This window comes from Podarcis muralis, chromosome 2 (genome assembly GCF_964188315.1).
Source record: "Podarcis muralis chromosome 2, rPodMur119.hap1.1, whole genome shotgun sequence".
NCBI classification, from domain to species: Eukaryota; Metazoa; Chordata; class Lepidosauria; order Squamata; family Lacertidae; genus Podarcis; species Podarcis muralis.
The window spans coordinates 59,289,711-59,306,544 of NC_135656.1; positions in this window are offsets into that span (position 1 = coordinate 59,289,711).

Genomic DNA, 16,834 nt, shown 5'->3' on the forward strand with positions numbered 1-16,834 from the left:
CCGTCATCATTCTGCAGGTTTTATTTACTTATTTGTAACTAAGAAATTTATTAAACAACAATAATGGGGAAGGTCCAAATTAACATTAGTGGACAAGTTGGGGAGTTGGCATTACTGCACAACCAGAACTGTAATAGTACAAAACAGTATACAATAGGTTAACACTTTTGCCAACCCCAGGTGCTACTTTGATTTCGCTGTTGCACTGCCATAGGAACAGGGCTTCATCTAACAGACTGGGTCTTGCGCTCGTGAGTTGCCACAGTTGGATCTCTAAATGATGATGATGGTGATGATGATGATGTCTGGGCAAAAGCATCTTCACTCACACACTAGAGTTGGAATAAGTATAAAATAAATACATCAATTCAAGAATACACAGAAAGGAACATGAATGGAACATGTCCAGATTATTAGCTGCCCATCCAGAAACCTGCCTTACTTAGTGAAAGGAACATGCTAATTTATGCTACATGTTAGCAAATATTCCTCAAATGCATTCATATCATTTTATTCTTACGCAGAGATACAGCTTGCAAGGGGAAGCTACTTTCATTCTGGAAAGCCGAAGGGATGAGAGTACATAACTATGCTATAGATTAAAGTCAATATTAGTCACAATCTTGTAAATGCACATAGATCCCATGAGGATGAAGAGTAAAGCAGAGGAAAAGATTTTAAAGGTTCTGTTCAGTCATGGGTATTTGAAACCCAGGAGTCTTATGTGTTTGCTTCAACAGATTGACTGCTGGTGTTTAAATAACCTTGTGGTTCATTTATTGAGGGGGAGGGGGAACAAGAAATGTCAGGAATGGCTGAAACTGGCACAGCATATATATGTATCTTTTTCAGCTTCAGTTGACTAGTCCACATCCAGTCTATCACTACCTCTACACACAACAGTGCAACATCTGCACAGCCCCACACAGCAAACCAATCGCACTGATTATCCCTTCCTGTGGTTTTGTATAGATGTTAACCAGTAGAGGAGACAACGCTATAGTGCAATTGCCACGGAGCTAAGCAGGAGTCTCCCATTGACACTGTCCAGAGCAGAGTGAAGCAAAACCAGCAATATCACCAAGATACCATGGTCAGCATGACCAAAAGCTGGTATGAAATCAAGGAGAATAAACTGCCATGATCCATGGGGATTCCTACCACCAGTTAAGAGTCCAGTCATGAATAGATCAGTTGCTTCTCATTCCCCTAGTTGGTCAGGAAAGCACAACGTGGATGTTTGAGGCTGAACACCTAATGTCCTATACTTGGCTTCAAGTGACAAGAAAGGAGATTCCAGCTAAACACATGGAAAAACTTTCTGACAGTAAGAGCTGTTCGACAGTGGAGCAGACTCCCACAAGAGGTGGTGGACTCACCTTCCTTGGAAGTTTTTAAGCAGAGGTTGAATAACCATCTTTATGGATGCTTTACCTGTGATTTCTGCACTGCAGGGGATTGGACTAGATGACCCTTGGGTCCCTTCCAACTCTATGATTCCATGAACCTCTGGCCTACCTGGCAGCAAGTCAGTATGTCAAGTCCCCAGTCCAGGGTCAATCCACGGCTGCAAAGTCCCGCAGAGATTCTGGAGCATCCAAGCTGAGGTCCCTCAACATGGGCAGTTGAGCAGACACAGCATTCAGCTCTGCTGCCCTTTTATACTTTGCATACTGATTGCAGCATCTGGGCTCAACGTGGCATGTGACCCTCACCTGTCCAAGCCAACTGGGAAATCACACACCTCCTCCCAAAGCTTGCCAGCCCCACCTGGCCAGGATTGTGGGCCCTTGCCTGCCTCTGCCTCCTAGGGAGCACCTCCCGCTGCTCCTTACGCCTTAGCGTCTGTTGTGTTCAGAGAGAAAGTGCCCCTCTGGCACTGGTGATGAGTCCTGCTGCTCTGGTTCCTGTGCACTGACCCCCATCCCCTTGTCATCCTCTGTCACCCTGTACTTCCTACACCAACCTTCCTATCCCCAGCTTGCCCCAGTCCCAGCTACACCCCTCCCAGCTAACCTCCTCTTCCTCCTCCCCCCTGTTCTGCCAGTTCATGACATCCAAGTTGTACTAGCAAAGGCCTGGTGCAACTAACTGAGTTTTATTTTTTATTTTTTTATAATGCTTTTTATTAACTTTTAATTAGAGCATGCACACACATGACACTTAAGAAACAAACTAAAAAAACACACACAAAACATCCATTCATTCCACTAAGTGGGGGTTGGGTCCTCGAACCACAAACTGTTTCTTTCTCATTTCATCATTTCTACCCTTCTCCATATACTATGCTTGTAGACCATAATTTATTTTGCCAAAATTACTCAAAACAAGTCCAGGTTTTCATTTGGAGGCACTGTTTTTTAAAGTAATCTCTGCATTCTTTTTGAAATTTTTGGTTAGGCTGTCCCCTAATTGCATCCGTCATTTTTGCCAGTTCAAGAAAATCAAATAGCCTGTCTTGCCACTCTTTTTTTGTTGGTACTGTTTCACTTTTCCAAATTCTTGCAATTAATATTCTTGCTGCCGATGATGCGTAAAGGAAGATTCTCTTATTTTCATTTCGGATATCTGAGTCTAATATGCCCAATAAAAAGGGCTTCTTGGTGTGTGTTTTTATAAAAGTTTGTTTAAATATTATTTTTTCCATAAACAGTGTCCCAGAAGCTCTTAATTTTGTAGCAGGTCCACCACATATGAAATAGCATCCCTTCTGCTTGGTTACCCCTCCAGCACATTTTAGATCTTGTTTTGTACATTTTGAATATTTTGCTAGGTGTCGTATACCACCTATAAAACATTTTTAGGAAATTTTCCTTTATCGAGTGCAACTGACTGAGTTTTATAGCAGGTCGTCATTGACTAGAAACCCCATCTCTTGGTGGGGCCTCCTGGGCAGTTAAAGGGCTGGTGCCTATTTCTGTCGCTTCTTTGAGCTGATGGAATTTCTGGCTGTGGGATCTTCACTCAAGGTTCTGCTAAACCTTCAAGGAGTCTGAGGACCAGCCTCAGAATCTGATGACAGATGGGCTCCACCTCCTTGTGGGGACGCATTGCAGGCCAGCCAGCAAGCCTCCCCCTTAGCATGGGAGGCAGGACTGTGTCCCACCTTACACTGGGGAAGCCCGGCCACACCAGATAGCCAAGCTAATCAGGCGTCTTGGCGGCGTGGCCAGGGCCAACTTAAACCATTGTGCGATGCTGAATCTCCCCTTTTCAGCCTCACGCAGGCATTGGAATAGCAAGGGGGGGAGGTGCAGCCATCACCTGCCCCTCCGTGCTCAAGGGTATTCCGTTAAAGGAATCCTGGAGTGTGGATCTCGTCCAAAGCCTGGGGAGGGGCTAGGGCCATGCCAGGACCCCATCGGGAACCTGGGGGATGCTCAATCCACATTGGCGGGGCTCCCCCTACTGGTGATTTACCCTTACCAGACTCCCTGCAAGGCAGGCAGGAGTCAGATATAGTCTGCTGAAGCCAATGCCTAAATTTTGCCCATTAACATTAACCTAAAATTCTGTGTCCTTGTGTCTTTATTCTCATGGGGGTGCCTTGGGGCTTTGACACACAACTATCTTCTGCATGTTCAGAGGAGGGGAGGTGGGCAAAAAGCAGCATTTTGATTCATATAAACCAATATATTAACAGTACAGTGCATATTCTACCAGCACCAAATATTGTATTTTATTTATATATTCAATTTCCTTTTGCAGCCATTTTAAGAGTGACCCTAAAATGTATTCTGATCATATTTATCAAATTTGTTCGTGACTTTTGTTTTCTCGTAGTCAAACAAGGACATTTCTCTAACAAATTCTCCACAAAACATTTTGTATTGCACAGGGTTTTGCTGCCCTCTCGTGTTGGGAATTAGTTTGGAGATGTTTCATGCTAGAAACGCATTCCAGTGGAGAATTGGGGCTTCTCTGCAAATACATCTTAAAGCCACTCACTCCCATTGCACTTTTTTCCAAAGTTCTACTGCGATTTTTGCAAATATGTGGTGCCAGTGTCCCATCACTTTGGGAGAAACAAATTTTGAGGACTCAGAAAATTGTGGCTGCATCTAGAAAGGGAATAGACAGCTAACTAGCTACTTGCCACTCTTTATTCTCTTCCCCCCATACAACTGTCATAGTAGATTCTGCTTTCTGAGAATCAGAAGGAAGAAATCGGGGAATATAACTCTTAATGAAGAGGAGTGAAACTAAGCAAAGTCACGTAGAGTGCACTTCATTTAGCAGCTGATATTAGTGGGCAGTGGAAGGGGGAACTTCAGATTTACATGCACACAGAGTTGCTGCCTCTATTGTCTTGCACTTCAACATGGATCATGTAGTTTTCAAACTACTGCCCTATTCATGCATTACTCACATGTAGCATATTCGTGTGGTGAAACGGGAGTGCTGCTGGTCCACTCCCAAATTTGTGCACCTGAGCTAGCCATGCTTCCCAATAGCCACATGGATCTTTAAAAAAAAGCTATTAAAAAACCATTATACTGTATAGCGCTAAATGCAATTTTCAATTGACTGCTGTACACTGCCACCTGCTATCACATTTTTATAACACATTTATAACGTTATAACTCACCAGTATAGATTAGTCCACTGAGTGCAGATGGCTGCGCATACATGGAACTCCACTTGACTGAGATACTCAGTCACACTAACCTCCTACTAATATGTAGACCTCCATAAGTAAGCAGTTGCTCACACACAGGAAATCCTTGAAAGTCATTCAGCATGAAGTCACTGGAAGGCAAGACTAGCTTGGGGTGTGATGTCAGGGATACGGACAACAGAACTACCCCACATCAACACCCTGCGTGTAAATAATATGTGGATAGGACAGTCATTCAGACACATACATGATTTGGTGGCAAAAATGAACATTTTTGTCCTATGAATGATAATATCACATGAGATCATTCTGTGGGGAATAGAGATGATTTCATGTGAATGGAAGAAAACTGCAAGATACAGATGGCATGGCACAGATGTCAGCAGAACGCAAATTATTTTGCATGAAAAGCTTAAACTTTTGGTATTCTAAGAATTATGCTGCAAACCTATCAGGTGAATGCATTATGGTGGGAGGGTTTCTTCACTTTATTTTACTTCTATTGAAAGACAGAAAGGATGGGAGATGGTTCAGTTGCTAAATTTTATTAGGCCAGATGGGGCACTATTTCTTCATAGCTAAAGATTTGTCAAATCCCTATTTATATTTTATACATAAAATATAAAACATTTGCAATATGGGAATCCACAACTGTTTGCTAGATTGCATTGCTTTAAACTATGTAATTTGAGTCCCCTCTCTCTCTCTCTCTATATATATATATATAGTCAGTACAACAGGGTGATATGTCTTTTGAAATTGATATTTCCCTCTAAGACAAGCATGTAGTCAGTGTTTATGTAGCACCACTGAATAAAAATATACTAACTAAATTTTTTTTTCTTTCCCACCATCCCATTGCAAGAACGGCTATTTTTAGGCTTCTCAATCTTCAGGTGTGCAAAGAACATTATTTCACTTCTGTAGACACTGCCGCAAATTGACTGCTGACTCATAAAGATGCATGGTTCAGCCCAAATCTCATCTTATTCCTCTTAGTAGTTACTGCATGCCATTAACTGGGGTAATATGACTCTCACAAAATTGCACTGCATTGCTTTTGTATTTGGGGACAAAAGGGAAGGTTGTGATGGGGAAAGAATAAGGGATCAGGGAGATAGTTCCACCAGTGCAAGCAGAAATGCCCTGGTGGAATGATTTCCTTAGTGCTATGTTGAATGCAACCATTAGCTTCTTAGCCTTTATAATTATGTACTAATAGCTAATAGGTATGTACTAAAAGGGACACGGGTGGCGCTGTGGTCTAAACCACTGAGCCAACCTAGCAGTTCGAAAGCATGCCAGTACAAGTAGATAAATAGGTACAGCTGCAGCGGAAAGTTAAATCGCGTTTCCGCGCGCTCTGGTTTTCATCGTGGTGTTCCATTGCGCCAGAAGTGGTTTAGTCATGCTGCCCACATGATCCGGAAAACTCTCTGTGGACAAACACTGGCTCCCTTGGCCTGAAAGCAAGATGAGCACCACAACCCCATAGTTGCCTTTGACTGGACTTAACTGTCCAGGAGGGACGTGGGTGGCGCTGTGGGTTAAACCACAGAGCCTAGGACTTGTCGATCAGAAGGTCGCCGGTTCAAATCCCCGCCATGGGGTGAGCTCCCGTTGCTCAGTCCCTGCTCCTGCCAACCTAGCAGTTTGTAGATAAATAGGTCCAGCGGGAAGGTAAACACCGTTTCTGTGCGCTGCTCTGGTTCGCCAGAAGCGGCTTAGTCATGCTGGCCACATGACCCGGAAGCTGTACGCTGGCTTCCTCGGCCAGTAAAGCGAGATGAGCACCCCAACCCCAGAGCTGGTTGCAACTGGACCTAATGGTCAGGGGTCCCTTTACCTTTACCTATGTACTAAATGCTCCAAGATAGCCAACAACCATGAAAGCCATCAGCAAGCAAGCAGTTAAACTGCACAGTCTAATATGGCAATCTCTTCACTTGACACAACACAATGCTACTAACATATCATCATTGTAATATGTCACTTGAAGCATTAACAATTCCACTTTAAAAAAGAGACCCTACGGCATCCATATACTTTGTCCCATTGTCTACATATTGTTTTTTCCACACCCATTTAAAATAAGTACAATGTATTGCTGTGTCACGAAACTTTGAAAACCTTTTCCCGATGTGCTTTATCGACTCCTGTCCCTGATTGTTACTCATTGTTAGCAGTCCTGTCATGGCTATTAAATGATTGGGCTGATCCTCTTGGCTTACATTAAGTTAGCACTTAAGATCAATGAAACGTCTTGATAATTAATCACTTCAACAATGAGAACCACTGTCAAATTAAGCTTTAATCTCTTACAGCTCGAGCCTCGTAGTCCTCAGCACTCTTAGCTGCCACTCTTCACACACAATTTCATTGTCTTCAAATTAAAATCTTTATCCTTTCCAGGCACAGTAAAGTTCAACTATCTTCAATCACTTCAATTTTCGTGATAAATTAGGCCAGAATCCTTGTTTCGAAAATGTCAGCCTATTCAAATATCCCTGTATTTTAAAATAAATAAATAATAAAAACTCCCCTCAAGGGTATATGTAAGACAGTGGACAAAGATTTTGAAAACCTGGGTTCAAGGCTTACCTCAGCTAAGCTTTTATTGTGCAGCCTTGAGGGAATTGCTATTTCACAGTCTTAGTCCCACATCTCTAAAATTGGAATTATTATCCTCACAAATAGGGTAAAACTCTTTGCATAATAATGCCACAATATTGAACATGTTTAGTTGGAATAGAAAGAACTTTATTTCAATTAAACCTTATTTCATGCTAGTACTATATAAAGTACAATACTACAATTTGTACATTAACAGTACAATCTTTACTATACAAAGTTATTTCAGCACTGTCTCTCTAATCCAATTATATCCTAGTCTTCCATAGCTGTCAAGTGTCCCTTATTTGAAGGGACAGTCCCTTATTCCAGCGCCATGTCCCACTGCTGTCCCTTACAGATGGATGTCCCTTAAATGTCCCTTAAATGATGTCCCTTAAATTTCAAAGGAAGCAGCTCCTCTCCCTCCCTCCCTGCCGGCCAGGGAGGAGGGAGGCTCCAACTGTGTTGCTTGGTGTGTTGCTCACCCAATAAGAAGTCTAATAACGACTGGGGGGTGGAGCTTGCATGCCTTGTGTGTGGCTAGTTAATGCAAGCTGAGGGGTTTTTTGAATGCTGGACGCCATTTTGTTCCACATGCTGCTGCAAACCTTGCAGTGCAAAGCCAGGCCACGGAGCCATCTTAAGTTGAGGCTGCATAGGCCTTGTGGTGCATGTGATTCAGATTCTATTCAGTTGAACCTCTGGTTACAAAGTTGGTTGGACAGTGTTCTCGAAGCTACCAGCATGAGTTTGACCAGACTGCAGGAAGATTGGAGTGCCTGGAACAGGTGAGGCTGCAGGTCCCTTATTTTGGCTGCTGGTCCCTTATTTTCAAGGCTGCTGGTCCCTTATTTTCAAATCTGCAAGTTGACAGCTATGGTCTTCTGTGTAACAATCATGTTCTGGGTGGCTTTAAACTTAAAGCAAGAACAGTAACACAACATTTTGAATTCACATAATTCCTTTATTCACAACAGCTGCACTGCTTGCCTGTTTATTTCTGGGACCAATTCAAGGTGCTCACATTGGTGTTTAAAACCCTAAGTGACTTAGGCCCCAAATATCTGAAGGAGCACCTCCTTGCCTTCAGGAGCACTTTAATTTTGCTTTGGGTTTCAGGTGCATTCTGGGGAAGGGCATTTTGGCTGAAATTCTGAAGGGGAAGGGGGGGAAACTTTGGGATTTGGCTTTGGGGTGTGGCTTTTTACCTTGCCTTTTTCATGAGAAAAACTTTGGGATTTGGCTTTGGAGTGTGGCTTTTTACTGCTCCCCTTGCCTTTTTCATTTCTTATTTTTGTATCTCTACTGCAGTATAGTGACACTAGCAGAGCTCTAGTCACTGCTGCCACACTCACGGTAGGAGTCAAAGTTCTGCTGCTGCCATCCTCCCACCAACTCAAACAGCTGTAGAACAGCAGAAACAAGGGCTCTGGGCAGCCTTTTGAGCAAGTGTCAAGACGCCTAAGCATCTTAAAAGCTTTTATTCCTTTCTGCCTTAACTGTTGGGTACTTGTGAGAGAGGCAAAGGGAGTATAGCTTCTCTGAGAGACCAAATCACAGCAGAGAAGCTGGGGACCACACAATTGAGCTCTGTGGCCTCAGCAGGCTCCCCCCTCCTAGCTGATATCCACGGCAATGCAGCAGTAGAAAGAGTTTGCGTGCGCCTCATTGAAATGGATTGGAAATATTCCTTTACTTGAAGAAACTGAAGTGATACTAAACTTCCCCATGGGAGCATTGGGGGGAGATTATTTCACAGGGGAAGGATCTCATGCATTCTGAAAACTTGTGGGGGGGCAAGGAAAGGGGGGAAGTGCAGGGGGAGGGGGTCAGTTCCGGTACAGTGGTACCTCGGGTTACAGATGCTTCAGGTTACAGACGCTTCAGGTTACAGACTCCGCTAACCCAGAAATAGTACCTTGGGTTAAGAACTTTGCTTCAGAATGAGAACAGAAATCATGTGGCAGCGGTGCAGTGGCAGCAGGAGGCCCCATTTGCTAAAGTAGTGCTTCAGGTTAAGAACAGTTTCAGGTTAGGAATGGACCTCCGGAACGAATTAAGTACTTAACCCAAGGTACCACTGTACTTTTTCCAGGAACAAATGCTGCAGCTACCAGTCTGTTTTCCACTGTGAGAGGGTGATTTAGATTACAGAAAGATGTAGAAGAGGACTAAACGGTTTCACTTTCCTTCCCAGTGACCCTGCCTACATCCAGTTTGAGTCTTCCTGCTATCTCTTATACATTATATCAGAAAGTCCTGGATCGCCAGCATAATACCCTGAGACTGGAAAATTATGTATTGCCAAGGGAGTTCATGACTGAGATCAGATTAGAGGAAGCTCACAGCTCAGAACGCCGCATATCAGCTGTCCTGTGAATCTGAGTTTATCTGATATGGCTTTTCTCTATACATACCAAATTCAAAATTGATTGATTCATGTGCAAAAGTGTGTGGTTTGTCTTCCATCTCGAGACTCAAGTGATTTGGAGGTCAAACTGCTATCTTCCTTTAAACAAATGAAGTTTAGTATGATAATGTAATTTATTTCTTTGTCCAATCCAGTTTGCCTCCTGGGCGTTGAATTCTTCACCCACACGTAGCACCATTCTTATTCAACTTCTGCCACTTTTATTTAAATCACCTAAATGGAAGAAGCACAAAGGAAGTTAACGGTGTCTGTTAACTCAATGAATTCAACACCAGCTCCCTTGAAGGAATTCTGGATAGACAGAGTGGAATGGAATTGTAGGGGGAACCTACAAATGTGGGAAAACCTACAAGCTACATTCTGACCTCAGTTTCCTACAACATGGGGATTGGGGAAGGGTGCAGGGGTGGAACATCTGCTTGGCAAACAGAAGGACCCAAGTTCAATCCCTGGTATCTCTAGATACTGCTGTAAGAAATTACTGCCTGAAACCTGGAGAGCCACTGCCAGTCAGGGTAGACAAGTATTGGTGGCACTGTGGTCTAAACCACTGAGCCTCTTGGGCTTGCCAATCAGAAGGTCAGTGGTTTGAATTCCCGCAACGGGGTGAGCTCCTATTGCTTTGTCCCAGCTCCTGCCAACCTACCAGTTCAAAAGCACGCCAGTGCAAGTAGATAAATAGGTACCGCTGCAGCGGGAAGGTAAACGGTGTTTCCGTGTGCTCTCTAGAAAGCTGCCTGTGGACAAACGCCAGCTCCCTTAGCCTGAAAGCGAGATGAGTGCCACAACCCCATGGTTGCCTTTGACTGGACTTAACCGTCCAGGAGTCCTTTACCTTTGACCATTTTTTTAAATAAGGCAGCTTTCTATGATCCTACTATATTAAACATTTCTCAGATTCCTGTAGTGAGCATGGTTATTTTCAAATACCAATTTCACCATGTTTTTATTTTCAAAATTGCTGTTTAACGAGCCATCTAATGATCATCCTGAACCATATGAGGAGTGGTGTGCTGACACAAAATGCCCTCGTGTGGAGCAAATAGCTTCTGTTTCATGAGGGCACGTTCTATAGGCAAGCACTAATGAAACAGAACAGCAGAGGGCACTGTCAATCCATAGTTAGGAGCCATTTATGCTAAGTTGATTTGGCTGGTCTTTCTCAACAAAGCTAGAAGCTTAAGATTTTCCCCAATTAAAAGTATCTTAGGTTGCATTTGCAGCAAACTGGAGTGATAGCAACAGGCTTTCATTATGTGTTCAGCAAACCTTCAAACCTTCATCTGTCTATGGTTTGTCCAGGGGCTTGCAGAGCTGAAGCAGTCCAGGTAAACATTCTGCAATCGGAACACATTTCTGACCTTCAAAATACCTGAGAATTCATGGCATCCGATTCCTCAGAGAGGCATTAAAATTGTTCAACTGACACCCTGAATGCTGAAATCAGGTTTTGATGCTTCAGTATTTGCATTTTTATGCTGCAGCTGGGAGTAAGGTGAGAGGTGTTATTATACAGGTGCAATGACACAGTAAGCAGAAAATATATCACTGCTTTCATCAGATTTTGCACATAACATTACAAGCACACACACACATACACCTCTGGTCTAAAAAGATTTGAAAAACTATGCACAAGCCAATGCAAGTAACAAGCATTAAGGATTCCGGATGTGGTGTATCTGATAGGAAAGAGGATGTGACTAAAAGTCAGAAACACCAGAGAAACAGAGGCTACTGGAGCTTTTCCTTTGCCTGATTGGATCTGGATTTGCATTTTGTTTTAGGGGAACCCAGTTTCACTTGAAAATATCCGATGCTAGCTGGACTGTACAAAACTGACTTGTAGATATGGAGGTCTCAGATTTCCCACCCCCACCCCAGCCTTTGTTGCCAGGCTAGAGAAATAAGAAACTGGTCAAGAGGGCAGGCATAGGAGAACAATTAGCAGTAAGCTACTACTTGGTGGGGACACAGGTGGCGCTGTGGGTTAAACAACAGAGCCTCTTGGGCTTGCCGATTGGAAGGTCGCGGTTCAAATCCCCGCAACGGGTTGAGCTCCTGTTTCTCCGCCCCTGCTCCTGCCAACCTAGCAGTTTGAAACCACATCAAAGTGCAAGTAGATAAATAGGTACCACTCCGGCGGGAAGGTAAACAGCGTTTCCGGGCGCTGCTCTGGTTCACCAGAAGCGGCTTAGTCATGCTAGCCACATGACCCGGAAGCTGTCTGAGGACAAACGCTGGTTCCCTCAGCTACTAAAGTGAGATGAGCGCCGCAACCCCAAAATCATCCGCGACTGGACCTAATGGTCCCTTTACCTTTACCTTTACCTTGTCTTGGTAACCTAATTATAGCCATGTGACCTTGGGGAAAGGGCCACTGGGTCCTCCATTGGCAGTGACATCCATTGATGTGGAGGGGGCAGGGGCAGGAAATCACACAGGCCATGGGGTAAGCTATACCAGACATAGAAGATAGGCTAGTGGCCCGACACAAGGCTGCCATCTTCAGCAGCAGCCGCACAGCCATTTCACCCAACTGCACCAAGGTGGTTATTGTATGGATGTCACAGAAAGTGATATAGGATCTCTCCATTTGCATTTTCTTCCTGCAGTGTCCACTGGTGGGTATTAAAATCCTATAAATCATAGCAACATTTTTTTTGAAAAAAGCCACTTCAGTTTTAACTCACATATACCATATTTAACAAGAACCCTGTCATAAGCTCGTATTTATGGATGTAGTCAATAAAAATCAGTTGGACGTAATTGATAGCTCTACATTCTTATTGTGTTTAAATTATGCAATTATCAATCCTGGCCTCTGGGTTGCTATTAAAATGTGCATAGTAAATGGAGGAGCTGCATATCATGTTGCCGTGTCTTTCCTTGACAGAAGAGCAGAACACTGAAACAAATGGATTTAGTGTGGCTATTTTCCCCTTGCTACTGCCTCCCGCAAAGGGAGAAGGAAAGTAATGCTGTTGGCCAGGCTTTTGTTCTCTATGATAAAAGTTTAGCAGCTACCAAATTCTGCTGAGTTTAATGTCTTTGCTCCCTGCCTGAGCTATTATACAGATCTGAATTCCATTATTAAATATTTTTTTGTGCAGCTAAGGGGGCAGGGAGGGAAATGTGGACCCAGGCTGGCATTAGCCATATCTCAGGTAGGCTTGGCCTATCCCATCGTGCAAAGCCTGAAAACGGCTAGTGAATTGGCTGAGATAATCTTAGTGGTCACTAATAAGACTTATTAGGAACCATCCCACTGATTTTTATGGCTTGGATCCAGGCTTGTTCTTCTATTGACAGAAGGGTATTTGAGCCAGCAGAGACTCCAACTGAGAGAAAGGTAAAGGAGTTTGCCACACGCACTTCCTATCTCTCGCATATTCCAGAAGAACCCTCAGCCTCCAGAGCAGAGGTGTGATGAGGCTGAAGGAAGAAAGAGTTATCGACAAAAATCACTTCTACCCTTCCATGAGAGGGAACATCCCATGAGCTGATCTCTGGATCCAAGCCTGCATTTTTTAAAAATATTTTGTGCATTTTCTATCTGGCTATTGTACACAGCACTGAAAATAATAATAATAATAATAATAATAATAATAATAATAATAATAATAATAATAATAATTTATTATTTATACCCCGCCCATCTGGCTGAGTTTCCCCAACCACTCTGGGCGGCTCCCAATCAAGTGTTAAAAACAGTACAGCATTACATATTAAAAACTTCCCTGAACAGGGCTGCCTTAAGATGTCTTCTGAATGTCAGGTAATTGTTTATCTCTTTGACATCTGATGGGAGGGCGTTCCACAGGGCGGGCGCCACTACCGAGAAGGCCCTCTGTGTGGTTCCCTGTTGATAAATATTTATAAAACCAGGATGCAAATGGTGGAAGAGTTGAACTCAAGGGATTAGAGCAGGCATAGGCAAACTTGGGCCTCCAGAGGTTTTGGGACTACAACTCCCATGATCCCTAGCTAACAGGATGATGGGAATTGTAGTCCCAAAACATCTGGAGGGCCGAGTTTGCCTATGCCTGGATTAGAGCATGAGACATACAGCAGTAGATGCACTTCATTGTCCTCCTTCCTGCATGGAGTTTGTTCTCTGAGTGTCAGAACAGAATTCACTTCCTGGGGAAGCATAACTTTACCACAGTCCTAGTTTGTTTAAAATGCTTAGGGCTCGGAATGCCTCCCAACAGGCCTACTCTTTGACACACAACTGTAAAAAATGAGGGACCAGAAAATGTGACTGTGAAAGAACAGTTATCCCTGCCTTGCCTAATATTTATTTTATGTGGTTTTCATAATGTATCAATTGCCTCGTCAAAAATACTGCCCCAATAAAATACGTAAAACCTATACGATGAAACATAATAAAACCAGACAAAAACAACTGAGTATATTCTCATAAAGGAGCTCTTAGCCCAAATACCTGCCTAAAGAGGAAAGTATTCATCATTTACCTAAAAAGAAACTGGCTCAGGTGGGCCTCATTGGAAGAAACTGCCAGAGAAAAAAAGGCAGGTAACCTGCTGTCACGGAGGAGCAATATTTCCATTGTCCTGCCTGCAGTGAGCCCAGCTTCTGGTATGTCACTGTAGTGCAGATAATGCTGGTTTGCTTGTAGGTGGCATCTTCTAGTTCTTTACTACCCTGATTTTGATGTAGAACATTGCTTACATGTTTTTTTAAAAAAAGTGAAATTTTCAGTGCAAAATCTGAATTCCTGCAAAGTTTATTGTTCCACTTCTAAATATTATCAAGGACGTGCAGTGACTTCAGACAAAGCTGAAGCAGGGTGTTTCGGAGTGTTTCTTGGTCTGTCTGAGGTAAAGGTACAATGTGCACTTCATCATGCATTTGACACCAAAAAAGAAAATGCTACAGACAAATGTCTGCGCAAAGCAAAACTGGTATCTCTAAGGTTACCATATAAGGGAGACACGGGAGGGGGGTGTAGAACAAATGCTCTTCTGAGAAGAGGGCAAATTCTGTTGTAACTGACAGGTCAATTTTATAATCAGAGGGGATGATTTACCCAGACTCTTCAATCCCAATGCTTTGGGGAAGGGATGTTGATGGAAATAAAACAGCCTCTTGTTCACTTTGCAGAGTTCTGCTGCAGCCTTTTGTTAACCACTCATCATTCCAATCTAGTTCCTTATTTATAACCCATTTTCTTCCAAATAGTTTTTTTAAAAAAAAAAAATTGACAGATTCCTAATCTAGGAAGAACTTCTTTCATGTCTGCTGTTTTCATAACAATGGGAGAGAGTGAGTGATTCCATTTTTAACCCCCCAAAGAGAGGCTGACGTGAGCCATTTTCTGAAGTACCAAATCAGAGTCCTTGCCAGATCTTGTGGTCATTGCACATCCCTATTATTCTTCTGTAGGTTTGCTCTGCCCCACATTCTACTTTGCCTGTCTTCTATTTTACATGGAGAATCCTTTTTTTTTTTTTTTTGCCAGATATTCAGATTCACACTCTCACACCAAAGAAGCCCAAGCTGAAACAGGCAAGGACCGAGTGAGAATTCACCTGGCAACTGCCATTTGCTTCTCTGGCCTTGCTCACATTGCACATATGACTGCATAGGAATGCACAGCCTTGCTTGTCTCGGCTGTATGAGCATTCTTGCAGATTACTGTATCTGGAATGAAGCTATCAAGAAAAAAACAACAAGTGGCACTTTTAAGTATTAGATTAGGTTGATCTTCTGATTGCTCAACTTGTATATAAATTATAAAATATTTTAAAAGAGCAATATTAAGTCTAGAAATCACAGTTGTTTCATTGTTCACTTGCAGTTTTGGCTTTTTTTATGAAAAAGAAAAACATGGACTGAGCTCAATCTTTATGTATTGCACTAGGTAATAAGAGATGGAAGTGAAGGGTAGATATGCAAAGGAAGGAAGCTTTCTCTTCTGCAGTACCAATGGCAAAGGAGAGATAGAACCATCCTCCTCTTTGTTTTTTATATAGTCATGTATGTTAGATCCACTACAGTGGTACCTCGGGTTAAGTACTTAATTCATTCCGGAGATCCGCACTTAACCTGAAACTGTTCTTAACCTGAAGCACCACTTTAGCTAATGGGGCCTCCTGCTGCTGCCGTGCCGCCGGAGCACGATTTCTGTTCTCAACCTGAAGCAAAGTTCTTAACCTGAGGAACTATTTCTGGGTTAGCAGAGTCTGTAACCTGAAGTGTATGTAACCTGAAGCGTATGTAACCTGAGGTACCACTGTATATGGTGCATTGCTCTCTTAAACTAGCTGATCTGATCCCTCCCTCACTATACCCAGGCACGCAGCCCTGCACTGCAAAAATAAACACAAAAATAAACACGCACAAAACAGGCTAACAGAATGTCTAGTAGAAAGCTTGAGAATGATGATGCTTCCAGACACTAGGGTTACAGTTTCTGCACTGCGCTACATACACTTCATCCCACATGTATTATTTGGGGATCTGCAGATCAGATATTTCAATGGTCTATTGAAGCATTTCCCTTCCGTCACTGTTCTTCAGATGCTCTGCCCACATAGAAACTGTCGTGAAGTAGTGGTCCTGTGAGCAAGTATCGCTGGGTGGGGCCCCTCAGGCAGGTGGTAACAATTAGTTCCCCAAGTGGGAGCATGTGATGGGGATGGCTGGTTGCTAGCATTCCCCAGCCCCTATAAATCTTCAAGTTAACCTGCCAGGAGAGGCAGAGAACACGCCGTGCTTTAGACTTGCTGTTTGATGTTCCGTAGCTGGTGCCAAAGAAGAAGCCAGGAAAGTCTGGTAACCCGTTTGGTGCCTGCGTGTGATTGATTAGTAGCTTGGAGGGAAGACTCGGGAAAGCGACCTCCTTCTTGACAGAAACTTCTAAATCTTTCTTTCTTCTGAGAAAGCTATGTGATAAGGAATTTCTAGTCATATATACCACAAGTCTTCTTTGAAACCTTTTGTATGTTTTCTTTAGCTTAGCAGCATTGAACAATAATATGGAAGCATACAAATTTCTTTAACAGATCTGACTTGTTGAGTCCACTGAATATAGATGTTTCCAACAGCAACCAATACAGTTTCTGTATATAATGTGTAGAGTTTAGAATGCGAAAAACATGTACACAATTAATGTTTTATTGGGAGATGCCAGTATTTGTACATAAAAG